Source organism: Nannobrachium achirus (assembly GCF_963921795.1).
Source record: "Nannobrachium achirus genome assembly, chromosome: 11".
NCBI classification, from domain to species: domain Eukaryota; kingdom Metazoa; phylum Chordata; class Actinopteri; order Myctophiformes; family Myctophidae; genus Nannobrachium; species Nannobrachium achirus.
In genome coordinates, this window is record NC_137820.1 from 62,158,433 (window position 1) to 62,172,268 (window position 13,836).

At 40.3% G+C, this 13,836-nt stretch overlaps 1 protein-coding gene across 5 annotated transcripts in view; it reads left to right on the forward strand.

Moving 5' to 3' along the window:
* Positions 1–8,438: 8,438 nt before the first annotated feature.
* The window catches only part of bmal1a (basic helix-loop-helix ARNT like 1a), a 45,879-nt gene continuing 40,481 nt past the window's right edge, over positions 8,439–13,836 (forward strand). For all 5 annotated transcript variants that reach the window (XM_080737411.1, XM_080737409.1, XM_080737412.1 and 2 more), the window contains exon 1: positions 8,439–8,539. The gene's annotated coding sequence lies outside the window, so the exon portion shown is untranslated. The remainder of the gene's footprint in view (positions 8,540–13,836) is intronic.

Here is a 13,836-nt window from a genome sequence, read left to right on the forward strand (position 1 = left end):
TCCATCTCCCCCTCCCTCTCTCTTCCTCAAGCCTCAAGGAAGGCCCTGCCTCATTCCACACAAACCAAAGTAGGTGAGTTTCTCTTCTGAGGCAGGCTTTCCTCGTCGTCCTCCTCGTCCTCCACCTGCTTCCACCTCATCCCTCGTTCTCTTTACCTCATCTGTCTGAGACTAGGGGTGCCACAATACTGAACCCAACCGGTATACCGAACCAAATGGCCCTGTACCGAACCGAACAGCCCATACCGAATGAACCGAATTTCTTTATTTTTTTGGGTGTGGCCACATAAAAACATAATTTGTATTCTTTCTGTACACTTTTTTGGAGAAAATCTTCCTCCTAGTATAATCATAGTAACTAATTATCATGTTTATTAGGGGGGAAACAAATGATTGCACCCCATCTTTAAAATTAACTGAACATTTTGGATGCTATATTTTTTCATTTTCAATTTTTACTGTACCGAAACCGTGAGCCAAAAACCGAGATAGGAACCGAACCGTGGGCTGACTGAACCGTGGCACCCCTATCTGAGACCCAAAGGATTTCAGAACAGCAGGGATCTTCTTTTCAGAGCTTTCGTTCACTTTAGTGGCTCTATGTCAGATCATAAATGTGTGGCGACCAGGTAGCTTAGAAAATCGATGACACAAAAATTAGATGTCAGGCTATATTTATAGTGAGAGTTGGACGTCCTCCACTGAGAATCATGGCAAGAAAGTAACCAATGTCCCTACTTCACCTCTTCTCTTCTCTGTCAGCAAGCAGTAAATTGCACATGAGTTGACCCTGCGAACTTGTCCTTTAGTCTCTCACTCTCCTAATGTGATATTTCCACGAGCATCCCTCCCCTCATTCTTTTTACAGCTACTCTCAGCATATCTCACTGTACCTCCCAGAATACAGTAAATCCCAAGTTTTATATCTAGACTCTTTTACATTGTAGTACTGCAGAGGAGAATTAGATAGAAGTCATAAAAGCATATAGCAGCAGTGATAATTTTCACTATATTTCACCCCCCCACTGTATTAATATGTTTCTGATCAAGTCTAATACAGGGAATGAACAGAACTGTGGTAGCACAGCACTCTTCCACTTGCCTAATAGTTGTATCAATACTATACTATATACTAGTAATGTTACTCTTCTTTCTCACTTCCCACTTTCTCTCTTCCTCTCTCTTAAATAATATCAAATAATATCGAATAAACTTCAGTCATCTCACTTAGTCAGCATGCTTCAATTCCCTCTGATTCTGCCCCTCTAGTCTCTTCTCTCTCTCTCCCTTTAGCAAGCAGATGATTAAGATGCTTGTACACTAATAGTCAATCTTTTTAATTCTGTGCTCCGGGCTTGTTGTCCTTTCTCTCCCTCCTCTGCACCCTCTCCCTACTTATTCTTCTTCCTTCCTCTTGCATTTCCTTCCCTCTTTCGCTTTCAAAAATCAGGAATTACCTTAAGAGTGTTGTCAGAAGTAGAGGGTTTCTCTTATGCCATATCGGTTCATATGATAACCTAACATTGGTGAGCTCATGATGGTCATAGTGTAGTCACTATAGAGAATCACCTCTTCAGACTCCACCTAAACCCTTAGCACTACAGAAAATCAATGACCATACAGGAAGATAGTTAGCATTTGTTCCTTAGGTTTCTTAGAACTTTGATTATATTGTGTTTTTTTCTAGATAGATATCCATTTGCACTTGTTATATTGCTGTTGATGTACTGACATATTATCTTGTGATGTTTTGTATCTGCTTATTATAAGTCGCTTTGGATTAAAAGCGTCTGCTAAATGCCTAAACTGTAAACTGTACTATGACTACCATGAGCTCACCAATGTTAGGTAACAGATTTATCATATGAACTGATATGGCTGAAGAGAGAAGAGTGTGTGTGACTGTGTGTGTGTGTGTGTGTGTGTGTGTGTGTGTGTGTGTGTGTGTGTGTGTGTGTGTCTTTTTAATGACATTATCTATTGATGAGAGGCATCGGCACATTTTATCTGTTGGCGGGGCTCCCTCAGTCGGCAGCCACAAAGACTTTGACCATGTTCACAGCCCTTTCATGTGGCCTGTGTGTGCTTGTGCGCATGTTATTCTTGAACAAAACGATTCAAGTGAGGAGACACACATGAGCATCACCAGTGATATTGAATCATTAGCATTAGCAGCCCCCCCCCCCTCCTCCCCCCAGTCATAAACTGATGCTGTGCAATAACACAGCTTGTCTCAGTGAAGCTTTACATCGTTTATCAGTACCATGCTGACATGAAATACTGAAACACTGGAGAGAGAGCCACACAATCACTTCTACTATCCTACCGTGTTCATGTTTGCAAGGCAGTTTTTACTATCTATCTATATACTGTACAGTATTAGCCAAATCTGTGTGGGTCTGTGTTCATGCCCGTAGCCAATCACAGGCCACAGGCTGTGGACAATCAAAGGGTGACATCACAATATCAAGGCATACAGCAGCTGTATATGGGTATTTATCAAGTTTAGAGGTGAGGAGAAGGGTAAGGATTCCCTAGTTCATAATAAAAAACTAGTGTGCAGTGTAGGCCTATCTGTCTGTAATAGCCTACTCTACTCAATACTAAACTTGGAGATGGCTACTAGATAGATAGATAGATAGATAGATAGATAGATACCTTTATTCTTCCAAGGGGGAAAATCAGTTGCCCAGAGGCAGCACAGCAGTATAAGGTTATTTACAAAGTTACAGAGAAGTATGAAAAAGATAAAAGAAAAACAAGAACAGAGTACAGTAAAGAGCACATCAAGAAAGGGAACGAATTATATATATATATATATATATATATATATATATATATATATATATATATATATATATATATGCACACACACACACACACACACACACACACACACACACACACACACACACACACACACACACACACACACACACACACACACACAAAGTGTCCTTAAGTACAACCATCAATATAATACAGTGCCCAAATCAAAGTGACCATAACAGTCAATGCTAGTTAGTGCAACAAGTATCTCACCATCATGTCAAACACAAGTAAAAATATTCAAAAACTACTAACACAACCTAATAGTGTCCAAAGGTCAGGGCGAAAAAAACAACTAGAACATAAAACAAGAAAGGGTGACGCAGCAAGACGCCCAAGAGCACCCTCCTTGGAAGGTCCTTAGAGGTCAGAGTCAGTACAACTATAGTTCCAGTGAAAAAAGGCTACCCTTTTTTACCCTACTACAAGTTATGGGCATGCTTTATGTGGAAACTTTGTTATTTCGTTAAATCAAGTTCAGACAGGTTGGTATCCAGAAAATTACAGGTATTGGTAAACTAGAGCTCATCTGTTATGGTCCCTGCGCACTACATGCAAATTCCCTTGGTATGACTTTCTATCTCAGATCAACAATCTAACTGACACTTTACTGGCAATGTGTAAAAAGGCATGGCATGGTGAATAATTCTGTAAGGTACTCACTGAAATTCTCAACCTGCAGACAAACATTTCAAGCTCAAGAATAAGCTATAAAGTTCAGTGGTAAAGTAACTTAGTACATTTACTTAGTTTTGAGGTACTTTTACTTTACTGGAGTATTTCCAGTATTTTCAGTAGCCTACTTTTATCTCTGATCCAAATAGTGTAGGCTACTTTACTCCATTAGATTTATTTGAACACTTTAATCTACAAGCAAAGCTTTTAGATCCGATTTTCAAATTTGTATAAAACGTGTGAAATGGAACATGATATAATGCATAATTCTACTTTAATTACATTTTGATACCAATACTTTTGCACTTTTACTCAAGTACATTTTTGAATCCTGGACTTCTACTTTTAACGGAGTAGCCTATTTCTACATGCTATGATATGATTGTGTTGATACTTTTTTAAATACAAAATGTGAGTACTTTCCCCCCTACCACTGATGATAATAGAATAGGCTACTTACGATATCCGAGTCCCCCAGGCTGGAGAGCTCCAGTACCAAATCCTTCAGCTTGCTTGGAGGCAGAGACTGTAACTTAATTGTCTTCTTATGCATGCATACAGTGCACAAACCACACAGTGCTCGAGGCGAGTAAAAGAGAGAAAGAGAAGCGTCTTGTTGGTGTTTTGTACACGGACCCTTTGGCTCCAGTCCACATCGGACGCGTCTCTGCGCTCTTCTGCGCGCTTTCCCTCAACAAGCTAAGCACCTGCCATAACCTCCTGTGGGCGTGCACATGCACAACACATCATAGCCTGGTAACTTGCGTTCTGATTAGCACTGTATCATTTATTTCTTTTTGAAACAAACTTTCTGAATACTCCTTTTTTTATATATATGCTACAATTTACTCCAACTCCATCGTTTTTTATTTTATTTTACAATAGGAGATTTTGTTGGGGTATTTTTTTTCTTGATGAAACGAATCTGTCTGTTTGAAAACTCAGTTAAATAAATTAACATTTTAAATAAAGCATCTGCACTTAAATGACTTAAACAGCTGAGCTAACAAATAAACAGGGAGGGAAAATAAGTTGTTCATGACACCCCCACGTTTTTAGGACGACACAATACTGCCACCCAGTGACAGACCAGATGTAGCGCACTAGTCTCTCTAAGTAATTAGGCTAGGCTACATATTTACTCAAGTAGGCTAGGCCTACTGTATAATTTTTTTTTTTAAATTTTTTTCTTCTTTTTTTTTTTTTTTTTTACTTTACTTTTACTTCTCCACTACATCTCTGATCCAAATATTATAGCCTACTTTTACTCCACTACAATTATTTGAAAACGTATACTTTGACCACTTCACCCCATATTTTATATAGGCTATTTGAAAAATTGCCATCTACAAGCTCACAACGCGATGTTGTGAGTTTTCAAACATTTTGTTGGCATATTTTTACTTTTGGCCTAAGTATATTTTGATACCAATGCTTACTCAAGTAGGCCTACATTGGACTTTTACTTGTAAGGGAGTATTTCTACATTGATATAAGTCAAACATTTGAGTACTCACAGTCACACACTCTCTCACAATCCTATGCTCTTGCTCACAATAAAATATAGTCATATTCATTAATGTACAGCGAGTCTTTCGTCCTTTTTGGCCACTTTAAGCACCAGTAGGCCTACCGCAACAGCACGAATATATGCGCAGCAAAATTCAAGCGGCGCCAGGCGTCTCTCTCCAGCGCAGCAGCAAGGTCAGTGAGTTCATTCTGAAATCATCACATACATATGAATGATAAAACGCTTACATATACTGAAACATAAACTTGAACGTCCTTATTTATATAACATCTTAGTCTGTACATGTAGGCCTAGGCTATACATTATATTTATAGTGAATTTTACTATAGGTATAGATTGATTATGCATGGAGGACTGAATGTTCTTTCCTACATATTACTGGGGACTGGGCCTGTTGCTAGGCCTACATATAGCCTACTAATATGTAGGCCTAAACAAACAAACAAACATAACATAATTAATGTTTTAATCAACAGTGTTATTACCTCGCCAATGAGCAGGGGTGTCAACATTGGACTGTCAGTCCAGGAGAATCCAGGGGATTTATTTTTTAGGGGGTACGCGGAACTCCCCAACAGGGGTCTGGTGGTCCTCCCCCAAAACTTCTTAACAGATATATATTTTCCTGTGTTCTGTTGAATTTTGTGCATGCTTGTTACTTTTATCAGGCTTGCTTTACTAGCATGGGTACAATTTCAGCCTTAAAATGCCAAATGTAGGTGTACAAATTTGATGACTGAAGCAAAGTATAAGACATCCTTAATAATGACTTCTCATCTGGGGGTCCTCCCCCAGAAAATATTTAACATAGTAGATGTAATTGCCAATCATCCTGGCGAATCCAGGAGCATTGACAAGCCTGCTCAATGAGCGTGGACAATTTGGCGAGTTGGATTTTTGGCGAAGTGACCGCACTGAAATACTACTTCCGAGCTTGTCTCAAATATTAATGGTCAACAACAGAAATTGAGAGTGCAATATATTCACCCCAGTCGTCCTTGAGGGGGTTCCAGCCAGGAGCATCAATGTGTGTGTGTGTGTGTGTGTGTGTGTGTGTGTGTGTGTGTGTGTGTGTGTGTGTGTGTGTGTGTGTGCATCACAACATGTTATGAGCTCTGCCATATATATAGGCCTATATGTTTTCAAACATTTTAACCCCAAAGTGATTGATTGATATTAATTGATTGATTGGCAGTTCGCATAGGAAAATATAATGATGGTACAATTCCGATACAAGGTCTGCTAAAAGGATTTAAACCCAAGAAAGCACTATGGCTTGCTTACATTGCGGTCCTTTCTACTCAATTCATCGAGAAAGTCTTGGGTGTATGGAGATCCCTGGCACAAAATCTTTTCAGAAGACCAACCACATATTCATTTGGGGGTCCTTGACATGAAAAGGTTTGAGAACCACAGATTTTTTGAGAACCACTGAATTACATAATTATTACATAACCTGTCTCCATGCTCAAATAATGGTTCCATATTGTAAGTTTAGTTATAGGAGAGTTTTGTCTCAGAAGGCTATCTTAGCCTATACCTTTAAAAGTACTTAGGCCTACTTGTTCCCCCAAATTATGGTCCAGCTGTTTTTTTTTTGTTTTTTTTTTCAAAAGATGCAATATATTACATTTTGGCTCAATCTGTCACCCGACCAGGGCTTCAGACTGGAGCGAGTGGTTAAATTGTTAATCCGCTTATTTATCTTGCTCGGAAGTATTCGTTTTCGCTACACACGTCTGCCGCAGATAATGCCTTTAGTCAGTAAATATTGTTTATTCTCACCCAGCGCCACCATTATTGTCGTAAAGCAGTGAACTTTTCAACTCACGTTGAAATCTCGACTCGCGCGACTTCCGCCTGTGCTTTGAACCAAGCGGAAGTCGCGCAAGAGTCAAGATTTCAAAGTTGAAAGTACACAGATCGAGCTAAAATGAAACATATTGGATCTTTTGAAAAAAGAACAGCCATGGGCCATCATTTTGGAGCAAAAAGTACTCTTAAAGGTAAGATAGCCTTCTGGGCCGAAACTCTCCTTTAAACTTGACACAGCAAACATCAAGTGATGTCACAATAAAGGTTATATGGTTAGAGTTTAACAGTAGGCCTACAAGCGTGTGTGTGTGTGTGTGTGTGTGTGTGTGTGTGTGTGTGTGTGTGTGTGTGTGTGTGTGTGTGTGTGTGTGTGTGTGTGTGTGTGTGTGTGTGCAGGCCCGGTGGCACAAGGGTGCAAATGGGGGCCGGGCCCCCTCATGCGGACAACCTGGCCCCTCCCAGCTCCCCCGCGCATCGTTGAAATATTTTTTACCGGTTTTACCGAGTTGCAAATACTCGAAAACAAAGGCGACTTGCTTGAAACACACAACACGCCACGCCTGTGTGTGTGTGTGTGTGTGTGTGTGAAAGAGAGTGACGTGTCTGTCTGTCAATAGACTTTAAATCTGAAAAATTGCACGGTTTCAAACACACATGCATATATCCTCCTTGTATGGGCCGTTCTGTCTGTGACGTCAGCTATCTCCTTACACAGAGTTCCTTGCTCAGTGGTGTGTTCTAGACTTTTTTTGAGGGCATACTATAATCTATGATCCGCGGCTATTCGTGTGGCCAGAGCATACACCAGTTCATAATGCCTATCAAATACTTTTATTTCCGACAGCAGACGCCGTATACGTGCATTACAGGTAGTTCACAGCACTGTCCGTGCTCATACTTGGACAGTTATTTCAATGAGTGATGTCAGTTATGTCCCAATCTCTCGAGACAGAGTCAATGATGGCTAAGGAAGAGAGACAGACCGAGTGGGCGTCGCCCTTTCTTTGATCTGGGTTCCCAGATTTGTTATGTCCATACATGCATGAGTTCCATGCTCATACACTCATACGGACACTCAAATGGACTCTCCTATGGACACACAAAGCCAGACGTAGGAGTGGTTAGCAGTAGCACCGCTCAAAAAGATCCAAAACAATACTTTTCACACATTTTGTATAAAGTTATTAGGCCAGCCAGGGCAGGGGTCAATAGAGGTCCAACTCAAATTGGATGGTTTGTTATAGAGACTTTAAGCTCTATAGGCCAAGGGCCATAATCCTCATGGCCTACAAAATCATGTGCACTGGTTCCAACACGCGCTGCCCGGGCGGGCCCCCACACAGCATACACATAATACACAAACACGTCACACACACGCCCAGTGACACACACACCAACGCACAATTAGCCTTTGCATTCCGTTCCACCCCGGCTCTCGTTGGCGGACGCGTGCGCCACTCATAACTCCACGAGCTGCGCCGTCTTCCCATTGGCCGGAGGCGCGCCTACGTTGCATCACCGCGCGCCATTGGTCGAGAAACTAGGTTAGTGGTGCGACAGGCCATGACGATGTAGAGAAACTGGGTCACCGATTGAAAAGCGTTTATGACACGTTTGTGTGCTCGCTATTACAGATTCTACCCCAACAACGAGGTTTCCAATGGATAGAGCCGTTTCAGCCCGTCGAACGTGAGTATATGGAGCGATCACAAGCCTTGTGTTTATCTATTATAGGCTGGTTATGCTGGTTTTAACGGTTTTCCGTTAAGATAGATTGGATCCATGGTGGGTCGGGGCAAGCGTCGATGTTTTCCCCGTGCCTGACTGTGCCTGTGGTCATGTCAGTGTGGTGGTTTTTCTAGAGCAAGGAGGAGGAGGGACATTAGCAGAGCTGGCCAAGTCCATTTTCTTCTTGACAGCTTGCGTTCCTTAGCTAGCAAGCAGACAAGGCTAAAACCTGAGCCATTACAGTACACTGCGCTATGTTGCAGTGGATTTCGACCCTTTTTTCCACACCAAGGCCCATTGTTTATTTTGCATTTGAGCCACGGACCACCGTTTGATGAGATTGTAGCCAGTTTCAGACCCAAGACTTTGAATATTGTGGTGTCGTAGGATAAGGTTTTGTCCATATAGGAGAGACGACAGGCTATTGGCAAACGTTGATCAAAACAACTGCTATATTCTCTAATTGTGTAGACTTCTTTTAAATTAAGTAATGCAAATGTTTAACAACAATTTAACTCTTGAGAGCGTCAAATGCGGGTCCATTTGGTTTCATTTTACACACTCAAGAGTTATAGATCGTTATAACTTATAACGATCTATACGGGTCCATTTGGTTACCAACTCTCCCATCATTTCGCTGGGGACCCCCTGGAACCCCCGGTCGGACCACTGATTGAGAATGAGAACCACTGCTCTTGTGTCACGAGGGGAGAAGGTGTCAAAACGGTCACATTTCGGGGCTGGAGCTGTTAGCGATGTGTTATAAGTCTATTATACAAGAGTGTGCATTGGAAGGACGGGTGCACATGTTATAGTGGGCTCGAACGAATAACGTCCAATACTGGGCGTTATTCGTTCTTATTAGGGTTATTAGGGACGTTATTATTATGGTAATAACGTTATTACCATTACCATGCAGGAGGATGGCTTACCAATGCAATGCCAGCAGTGGGCTATGCGATGTAAACAGGCCTGGATGGCTGGCACACGATTTCTGACTGTCAGACACAACATCATCCTCCACCCTCTCGATAAACAATAAACCGGTTCCGAGCTTTCATTGAGAATTTATTTAGAGCACTTCTTGTATTGCAATAATGTCATGTGTAATCCAGCAGCAGAAGAACTGTTTTCTTTGCAGGCAGATCATTTATTTATATCACAGGCAGTGTGTGGGAACCTCTCAGTTTATCAATAGTACGCACTACACAGCGTCTGTGTCATATACACTACTAAGTAAATTATGTGTCATATAGACTACACGTAGCCTACTGGTGATCATAATATGAATTGTCTTACCATATGATCATAATGTAAATGATGTCTTACAGTATACGCTACTGATATGGTCATCATGATATTTTGACACTTGCTTTGGCAATGTAAACATATGTTTTCTCATGCTAATCAAGCTCTTTTGAATTGACATGATGCAAAGTACAGTTACAGTATATGATCATAATGTAAATGATCATGTGGAACAGTATGGCTACTGATACAGTCATCATGATATGAAGTGACGTACAGTATGATCACAATGTAAATGATGTTGTACATCACTTACATCATCAATGGGCTAATGTGTCATGCAATGTGACATCTGACCATATGTGGTGTGGACCCGACAAATTGTCATCATTCACCCAACCTAGTCAGTTTCCGTTTCGTGTATCATGGGTTAATAATTGCAAACAGTTATCCTATACCATTAGGCCATATTGGTAAGTTTTATGTTTTAAATTTGGACAATTTGATACCTTATCTCTTCATAGTTCAATATCTAGGCTAGAACAAGCAAAGTATTTCTGTGTCTTTGATAAAAAAGCATTTTATTTGAGATATAACAGCAATAAAATGTGCCCTTTACTTGTAACAACAGTTCTGCCTTTTCCACATCAAGATAATACTTGAGCTAATGTTGTTATTGTTGTTAATAACCCCATACTAACTAGCGCTTATCAGCACTGATTACCCACTTGCCACGAAGCCAGTGCTGATAAAACTTGTTGTGAGTTCAGTGGGGGTAGACCAGTATGATAAGACCAGTGGTTTTCAACCTTTTTCACATTAAGGTCCATTATTTATTCTGAATTTGAGCCATGGGCCACCATTTGATGAGATTTTAGCCACAATTGTCCACAATTCCATGCTGTATAGATGTTGATACCATAGGAGAGATAACATAAGGCAAATGTTGATCAAACGTAGATCAAAACAATTATTTTAATTGTGTAGACTTCATGTAAATTAAGTGATGCAGATGTTTAACAATAATTTGACTCTTGAGAGCTTACACTCTAGAGTGTTAAAGATCTATAAGGGTCCATTTGGCTTCCAACTCTCCATCATTTAGCTGGGGACCACCTGGAACCCCTCAATGACCACTGGTGGTCCCCGGACCACTGGTTGAGATTGAGAACTACTTATAAGACGAAGGTATAGCTTGTTTGGCTAGCAACATTCAAAATGTCTCACCAAGGGACATTTGTTTAAATCACGTCTTGTTGTTACTAATGTCAGTTGATATTCTGACTGTTACAGTATAGTTAAATATCATATTGTCCAGTTCAGGAGATTGCAAACCTTTTCAGTACATGAACATAAATGATAACATTTGATAGATATCCAGCCAACCTTGTTATAAATCCTAGTTTACACAATGTAGTCCTAACCTATTGTACATGACAAACCAGTCAACCATAGGAGGAAGGAAGGTTTCAGAGTGACTGGGTCGGTGAAAAGTGTATTTGACTTAACCTATCAAAAAGGTTGAAAAAGTCCACTGAGGTTATTCCCAGAGAACCTTTGACCCAAACTATAAGTTTGTATGTGGTACTGAACAAATTGATGCAGATTATAATTATTATTTCAGTTGATCTAGACTTGCGTTATTTGTCTTATATTGTATTATATATTTTACAGTGAGATGCCTTATTCTTGATCCATGTAGGATATAAATTAAATCAACTTCAAAGATTCTAGTTTGGATGTCTAGAATTCTGCTGCAGGGTTGATTGCACATCATGTGAAATTATTATTTGGGTTGTCAAATGTGACGAAGTCTATAGAGAACATAAGCTAGTTGGAGGCGGCTAGGCCATCTTTTTTGGCCACCTGTCTTAGCCATATATGGATTCTGTCGTCTGACATCATACATACAATCCCTTTTATGCCCATATGGAGATCCCTTTTATGCCCATATATTGAGATCCCTGCTCTGAGGATCTGACATCACTGTGATGTCACCTGTGATGTCAAAGTGATGTGTCAGGGGAACCACAGTGTCAGGTGTTACAGACAGAAGGACAGACAGAGATACGGTCAAGCTGTGACGGTTCACATACTAAACTGCGACCTACGGTCGCAAACAAAGTATCATAATGTTTTAATGTGACATTGCCAGTAGATAATCGCTCCAAGTTCGTCTTTGATTGACTTCACAGTGATGAATCAGTGATACCGTGATTCTTGTATGTCTCTTACCAGGCTAAACAAAGTTCATAACATGTACATTAGCATCTAGCACAGATATAACATAATATTAAAGGTTACATGTCATTGGGTGGGAGTTCTACATTATTTTTTTTTGCCAACCCCATACTACAACTTACTGTTCGTTCGTTGTACTTTTTAAAATTCTTTACCAAACAAAAAGGCAAATATAAATGGTTAGAACAGGCATGTCTATTAAAATTCAGCTTTCCTATCGGTTGGTCAGGGTCACAGCCAGTTTGCTGTAGCACTAGGCTATCTTCCTTATTACAATGTCACTGATTAAAATGTATACTAAGGATCTAATGACACTAGGTGGCAGTCTTTTACAAATTCAAAGTCATGGTTAAATACATCAAACATTTAAAAAGGAGTATTGGGATATAAAGTTCAAGCATTCAGATATATAAAAGTACCACTACTAATTGAACTGGAATTGGCTCATATAGCCAAATTGCTCTGGTTGGCATTGTCACCAGTGCTATTGAATACCATGGTAAACTCTATGTCTGTTCTATCCAATTGCCCTTCTTTGGATTACCTTTATGAAGCAGAGTACAGTATGTTAGCTAGCTTCCATATATATAATATAAGTCAAATTTTGTTTTGCGTGCAGGCTATATATTATGGAGTCCAGCTTGAATCAATTTCTCTAAAGAGCATTTACAGGGAAGAAGCGGAAAATAGTTTGGGGTGAATTTGTCTTTACAGGCATGATTTTAGTTTTTGCTCCGTTTGCTTGGATCTCATTCGTAGGGTAGAATCTTAAGTCATTTTCCATTTTAAGTTAATTAAAGTAATGCCTATGTTAGAACTACTGGCATACTATTGGGGATAATTACTAGCCTATGATAATGATCCTCTTGCTTCACTAAAAAGCACCAAAATCAACAATGGTGCTCTGTGAAAAGCTCTTACAGGGAGGCTTTTGGCAACAGTGACTGTGATGTCATTACCAAGGAGGGGGTCACGGTGGCAGGCAGAATCCAGTGTTTCCAAGATCTTGATCTATGAGGGTCCGGTTGATTTACGTACGGTACGTTTTGTTTAGGCCTGATGAGCTGTGCCGTTGCTTTTAACAATTAAATTGAAATGCAGAACGGCGACGGGACGTTTCCCTGATGAGGAATGACAATGAAGATGAGGCAAATGGGTAGAAGTGAACCCAGTGGGTGTGAGAGGAATGCAAATTAGTTTCCTTGTTTTCCCAGTCGACTGACCAAGTGATGATCTTGAATGACTGATAATGGCTAATAATGAGGTGATATGTGATTTGATATTTTATGGATTAACTCACTGGGTGGTTGTATCAAATGACTCACAGAATGGCCGATTATATTGACTGCTTACTGTCAGAGTAGAAGTTGTTTGTGATTAAGTGGAAGATTAAGTGGGTGGCGGAACTGGCCTAATGTTTATGCTTATACTTTGTTGATTGGATCACTGGCAGCTGGCAGAGATGGCTGGCTACTGACGTACTGACTACTGAGTGGGCATAAAATACAAAGCAGGGCAGTGAAGAGGAGTATGTTGCTGCTAATTGTCTGGTCGATTGCTGACTGAGTGAGGAAAGTAGCAGTAGGAAAGTAGTAGGCCCCTAGTAGTTACTAGGGGCCGGGGCCAAGGTGGAGGGGCCTTAATTATTGTATACTTTAGCTATTGAAAAATAGCAGATCTACAAGCTCACAGCGTGGCACAGAGTGCCGCGCCAGTGATCTTTGAATATTTGTATTTTTTAAGCGAACATTTGTAAATTGTGAAATTTT